The sequence below is a fragment of the Taeniopygia guttata genome, chromosome 4, assembly GCF_048771995.1.
Source record: "Taeniopygia guttata chromosome 4, bTaeGut7.mat, whole genome shotgun sequence".
NCBI lineage: Eukaryota > Metazoa > Chordata > Aves > Passeriformes > Estrildidae > Taeniopygia > Taeniopygia guttata.
The window spans coordinates 7,340,696-7,347,224 of record NC_133028.1 but is presented as its reverse complement, the minus strand read 5'-3'; the positions used below and the strand labels follow the sequence as shown (position 1 = coordinate 7,347,224).

At 44.2% G+C, this 6,529-nt stretch overlaps 1 long non-coding RNA gene across 1 annotated transcript; it reads left to right on the top strand.

The window, feature by feature from the left end:
• Window positions 1-234: 234 nt before the first annotated feature.
• LOC140683898 (uncharacterized) lies at window positions 235-4,558 on the top strand. The gene is made up of 2 exons (XR_012055507.1): window positions 235-1,750; window positions 3,142-4,558. It is a non-coding gene; the product is annotated as an uncharacterized lncRNA (long non-coding RNA).
• The last annotated feature ends 1,971 nt before the right edge of the window (window positions 4,559-6,529 follow it).

The window sequence follows — 6,529 nt, the reverse complement described above, 5'->3', positions numbered from 1 at the left end:
GTGAAATTCTATAGCTCATGAAGAAAGCCATACAAGACCATCATAATGGTCTCTTATGGCAGATCCAGAACATTCCCCACACCCCCCTTACGTTAACTTCATATCTGTTTGATCCCTCTAACTTAATGTAATTTCAAAGGAGAATTGCAATTTCTGAAATGATGCTTTTAAAGCTCACTCTGAAATGGATGTGCAGAAAGTAGAAGTCAGTTTTCTCAATGAGGGTTTACTCAAAGAATCAAGGTACAATGTGTATGAGTTCTTCCTTAGAGGAGCAAGAAATTAACAGAGAAATGAATGGAAATCCTGAATCTATCAAGGATCATCATGCCCTGTGCTGTTTATAAAATCACTTCCTCGTGCAAGTGCCACAGCCCTCTGATTTTTCACTAATCTTATGCAGGCAGGACTTCCCCCCTAATTTTGGTTTTGCTGCTGTTCAAATTCCACCACCCCTATGTAGCACTTTCTAAGTGTGCAATTCGCAGTTGAATGGGAGGTGAAGCTGCAACCCAGGCCATGGAAAGTGGACTCACAAACATCCCTGTGTCTCTCCAAACACCTTCTCCTGCTTCCCCTCCTATCCTGGCTAGCAGCACATGGAAAGTTTTTGTCATGGAGGACATTCTTGGGCAGGAAGGAAGCAAGGGCTGTGGCCAGGAGCCATTGTGGCCACCTGTTTGGATGTTCACTTCAAAGGACAACAAACTGACAACCCAAACGTGCAACCAACCAAGAGCTGAACAGAGCTGCATGGAGAATTCACCCAGTATTTGGGGCTGGGGTACAACAGGCCTTTGCCCAGGCTGTGTCTGACCTCAAACAAGAGCAGCAATCGGATGATGGTGCCAGCAGAGCTGAGCCAGCATTGTGCTGGATGTGCTCTGTGCTGCAGTGCATCTGAGGCATGCCATTCTTCCCACATACACTGCTGTACCCACCCAGTTATGAAAGAGCCCTTGGCTGCCTGCCCTGCTGCTCCAGCATTGCATCTTTAGCCTGAATTAAACTCCACTCCAAAGCCTGCTAATACTCCTTGCCATTATTGCTGTTTGGAGGAGAGGGCTCTCGTGGTTTAACACCCTGGGAAGACTCTGAGGCAAGTGCCAGCACACACAGCAAGAGGCAGGTGGACTTGTTCCTGGTTCAGAGTAGCTTGTGCAGGTCAGGACCAGTAATGGAAATGCTACTACAGAGGCATTAACTGATGACAACAACCACAATATTAAACCAGGCTCTGGAAGATTTGATTTCTGGTTCCATCCATGTGCTGATATACAGGCTAACCCTTTCATGGTGCAAAACCCTATTTCCTGAAGAGAAGAGTCACTCACAAGGAGGATTGAGGAAAAGCTGCTTGTAGGAATGCAGCAGCAAAGGGTTCAAGGATTCTGGGAGGCTCCCAGAGAAATAGCAAAAGGGTTTCTGTCTCTTGTAGGGAAAGGCAGGATGACATGGTCTCCTGAGGTAGCAAGCAGCCAGGTTCTTGTGTGTACTGGTCACACCTTCCTTTTATTTATTATATTTTTCCTTCACAGCTGATCTCTGTATTTGCCCTTATTGTCTTTGGATGCAGAGTGGAACCTAACTCTGGGACTTTTCTGTCCACAGGCCACTTAAGTAGAGCCTAGCAATTTACTGCATCAGCATACCAGAAAATGGCCATTGTGAATGGGCCATTGTACCCAGTGCCTTTATGGATGTGACTTCAGATGAATCTGCACTGGATCTGTGTTATTAAATGGAAATGGTAAGGAAACAAGAAACGGGAAACAAAAGATCCTCTGTAGATGGTAACTCCTGCAATGATAAAAAAAAAAAATAAAAAGAGAGAGAAATGAGGCTGCTCTCAGCTCTTTGTATGGATTTATTACAAATAGGGCCAAACATCACACACAATGTTGTTTCTCTGTGTTTCTAACCAGAGGGATTTATTCTATCACCATTTTATAGTATATTTCTGGGACACCCTCTGCTGGGATGTGATGAATAGCATCACCTATTACAGTAACTGCTGCTTACCATGGCCCAAGAGCCAGAAGCAGGTGACACAGAGACATAAAACAGAGTGACCTTTTCTCAATATATCTGGAACAAAATTTATGCAAAACTGAAGATGTTGAGGACAACTCAAAAATTACCCCAGGAACTGGTGAATGCCACATGAGCAGAGAGTGAAGGGTCCTGCATGCCAAATGAGTGCCCTGAGTTCGTAAGAGCTTGTTTGTATTACCTGTGCGTTTGAGTTACGAGATGCAGCATTTGGCTCTGCATTTGAAGGTAATTGTTTACAGTGTATTTTATGACTGTTTACAAATGTGGTTTGAAGAAAACAATGGAATATGTAACATGTTGTTTTTCCCCAGGTCTTCAGTAGATTAAGTTTGTATTATTTTAAGTGGCTAGACTAGAAATTTAAGTCATTGTTATTCATATTAGAGATAAAGCTAAGGATGCAGCTGAGCTCCAGGCTGCATTGTGAGAGCTGCTGTGTCAGGGTTTGGGAATGGTCTTGATCTGAAATACAAAAGGATCAAGACAGGCTGGTTAATCCTATTATTAGGTATTCCCATAAGAACAGGCTTTCACTCATGGTCCTATTGCAAGCACCTTGTGTGGCCACAGTCAGACATTTAGGGTTATTTTTTAGGGTATTTATGGAAAAAAAACCCCAAAACAACAAACCAAAATATACCACATTTAAGGCATTGGCATTTAGGGAGACCAAGATCCCCTGGTAGATTTAAGTGCCATGATGCCGAGACTAATTTAAAGGTATTTTCTGCCAGGTAGGGGGTAAACCAGCAGTTCCCACCTGCTGAGACCTGCAGCCTTCACTTAGCTCACCATGAGAGATTTAGCCCAGGACTGTAATGGCTGAGGGTTGTTTCATTGATGTTCAGTGGCTTATTGGATAACCATTGCTACTGAAACATCATTCTAGTTAGCAAAAACAGAGAGGAGAGATGCTTGTGCCTAAGGAACAAGAAGAGGGTGCAGAAATTACGGACAATGCCCCCAGCTGTCATGCAGACTTGCTGGGTGATTGGGAGGGAGTCTGCTAATCTCTCAATAGTCAGTTCACAACTTAATAACAATAATAATCCTTCCTTTTTCCTACTCTTTGTGTTTGCTGTTTAGCTTTTCAAGTCTCAAAGGCGGGAAACATCAGTGTGAGATGTGCCCTGGCTGGTATCCCAAGGCCACTGTCAGGTGAGGAACTTCTGGGGGCAAGAGTGCTGGAAGAGCTCACATCCACAATAACCAGAAACAGAACCTTTATTGAGCAGACAGAAGAGGCTCTGGAGCTGAAATGTGCAGGAAGATTAAACTCATCATGCTGAGAAGTGCTGCCCCAAGGCAGACGGGGGAGTTGCAGAGGAGCTTGCCCTGCCAGTGAACACTCTACCTGTTCACAGAAGATTATACACCTTGCTCTAGGGCTGGCAAGCCAGGGCTTATCTGCTTCAGAACAAATTCTGACAGAGACTGGGTGCCATTTCTGTGCCTCAGGCTGCTGCAAGCTATTCTCCTTCAGCAGCAATTCTCATAGGATCTCAATCCAAGGTAGGTTTCTTAGCTACCCTGAACTGTAAGATCCATTGCAAAATCTGCAGGCAATGGTGCTGGCAGCTTAGGAGTTTCCTCTGGGCCTGGCATGTGCTTAAACTACTCATGAGCTATCTGGGCTCCTCAGCTTGATTTCCATCCTTGGTTGACTCATACTTTATTTCAAGGATTGTTTGCATTTTTATGCCTCTGAGACTGGGTCCCGTGGGAATCCTTCCCAAACTCACTACATTGACCTCCTGTTTTTCCAGCACATAACCCCTTCTCAGAAGAGGTCATTTGATCCTCCACCATAAATACATGAATCAACACTTTATACTTTTATGGGATTTTGCCTGAGTTTTCCAGTTTCACAGCACCTCTGAAGGTGGGTTCAGGGTTTGATGGTGCCCAAAAAACTTGGTCTAGTGGGTAGCATCCCTGCCCATGGCAGGAGGTTGGAACTAACTGGGTTTTAAGGTCCCTTTCAACCCTAACCTTTCTATGATTCTGTGGTTCTATGGTTCTGTGGTTCTATGATTCAGGCCATTGTGCTAGAGTGAGGTTCAAGGGAAGAAATCAGAGGAGCATTTTGAGAAAGCTTCACCAATTCTCCAGGTAAATCAGTCAGTCACAGGTGTTACCTTGGCCCCAGCCTGTTAACAAGCTTGAAACTCATTACCTAAAAGACCTAACCAAATAGTTTACTGAGATAGACAACTCAGAGACAGGTACAGGATGGGGAACAGATCTGCTATAAATCTCTTCTGGCCCTATGGGAAGGCCAAACACCTCTGTCAAGTCTTTATTTGTACATGACTGAAACAAATTCAGTCCCACCCTACTGATGGAGGGCAGTCTGTGAAAGTTGAGCTTATGTATTCATAGAAGAGTGCCCATGAGTAAAAAAATATAATTATAGATGCATAGGAATTCACAGCTAGTACAAACCAAAGCTCATTTCAGTTTTCTGCAGTTTCAAAATAAACAGTGTATCTCTGTGTGTGCACTTGCACTAGCAACCAGACCTGGTTTTTCAAAAGAAACCCATAATGTCATGGGGGGCTCAATGGAAAGGCCAGTGCAAGTTACTGACAGTCTTAATCCATTGCACTTGCAGGGCAGATGTTACTTCCTGTGACCATGCACCAGGGCAGGGTAAGCAATACCCACAGATGCACAGCTAATATACAGATATCAAAGGCCTTTTTTGCTTGTATGTGGTCCACTAGCTGTCTGGGCATGTATTTGGTATTAGCTGGTTAATCATCAAAGAAAGCATGTCCCCCCTGAAAATAACCCAAAGAAATTATGCTTCCACTAAAATGAGATGGATGTTCTTGCCAGAGTCAGAGTACTCTTCCTATGCCTCTGATCTGCGAGACAAGAACCTTCAACCATGAAATATGTAAAGGAATATACACTTTACATGCATAAGATAAAGGGCAAGTAATTTAACAAAAAGTTTGCAAAGATATAGAAAGTCTTCTGGGTGGTGAAAGAGGAGCTGCTGGGAAGGTCTGGAGCCAAATGTTTGTGCTGGCCCTTGCTGCTCCCTCCCTGCTCTGTGGGGCACACACATCTGCCTCACACCAGGACAAAGGAGGGTCCTGAAGGACTGTTGGGTACCAGCCCCAGCCTTTCACACATCTCAGTGCTCTTCAGGAGTGGAGTGGCTCTGGTGGGAAAGGATGGCTGCTCTGGGCTGCCTGCTGGCAAATGCATGGATGGGCCAACACCTCCCAGCTCCTTGGTTAAACCCAAGGTGTCTCATGCTCCCCTCTGATGTGGTTTGCATTTTACCAGTACTGCTGCAGCTGCTGGACCCAAAGAACAGAGAGCTCTAGTTGTTACAGCAAGAAAACATCACTGAGTCTTGCTGATTTGCAATAATGCTGCTCCGTCATGGGTGTTATCCTGAGAAACTTAAATTCCTTAGTCCCCTAGGGCTTGTGGTGAAGTGAATGGCAAAGCCTCAATCAGTTCAAGAGCAAAAAAACTGGGATTTTATTCAGGTAGGTGTTTCTTTCCTCTCCCAGAAATGCGATGAGACCACATCCTGTGCTGTAATCAAACAGCATTTGTGCTTGTCAGTCACGGTCCCCCTGACCCTGCTCTGTACACAAACCAACACACACACATAGAAGCACAGAGTCCAATAGAAAAAGGAAATAAAACCCTAACAAAAAACCCAACCAACTTTCTCTGAAATCATTTTGGCCAGACTCCTCTTATTTAATAAAAAGTTGTGATACAGTGCAACAATACATCCTGCATGCCAGAACAGGAAGAATGCTACTTTTGTGTAGGTAGGGAAATAGTTGTGATGTACAAAAGAGATACTGTTTTTCCAACACTTTGGCCAAATTTTACACTTAGCTTCTCAAGTCGGGAGAGGGTGTGACAGTAGATAGGATGTAGCCTTTGAAACTCCATCTCCACAGAGAAAAGACAGATGGAATCCAGCTGGCGGATATCACACACGTTTTCTGTTCTCCTCCGTATCACAGATCTGATAAACACAGAAGAATAACAAGCCTTTATAGAATGCAGATGAACAGAGGAACTATCTGTATGTAAAAGAGAAGGGCCTCAGTTGACTGAATGCTTATTTCTTCTAAATGAAAGTTAACTCCCACGATCTCATGAAGCGAGGATCTACCTGCTCGAGGCACACATCTGATTATACACCAACAAATGTCTTGACCTCCCATGGCTGTTGTTATCCTGATCTCATCTAACATCATGTCATGTCAGACTGACATGGATATCAAGGAAAGGCCATGCAGGTGGAGCATGTCCAGTGGAGTTTGCTGGGTTGTGTGAATCTCTGTATTGGAGAACACGATTGCTGGTCTGTGATCATCCAAAGCCTGCACTCTGGCTTTTAAAATAAAATCTTAGAAACCTGGGAATAATGTGCTAAGACAAGTGTTGTCTGGTGATGGGAACCAGGAAATGGTAGCTGTGAATACCTGAG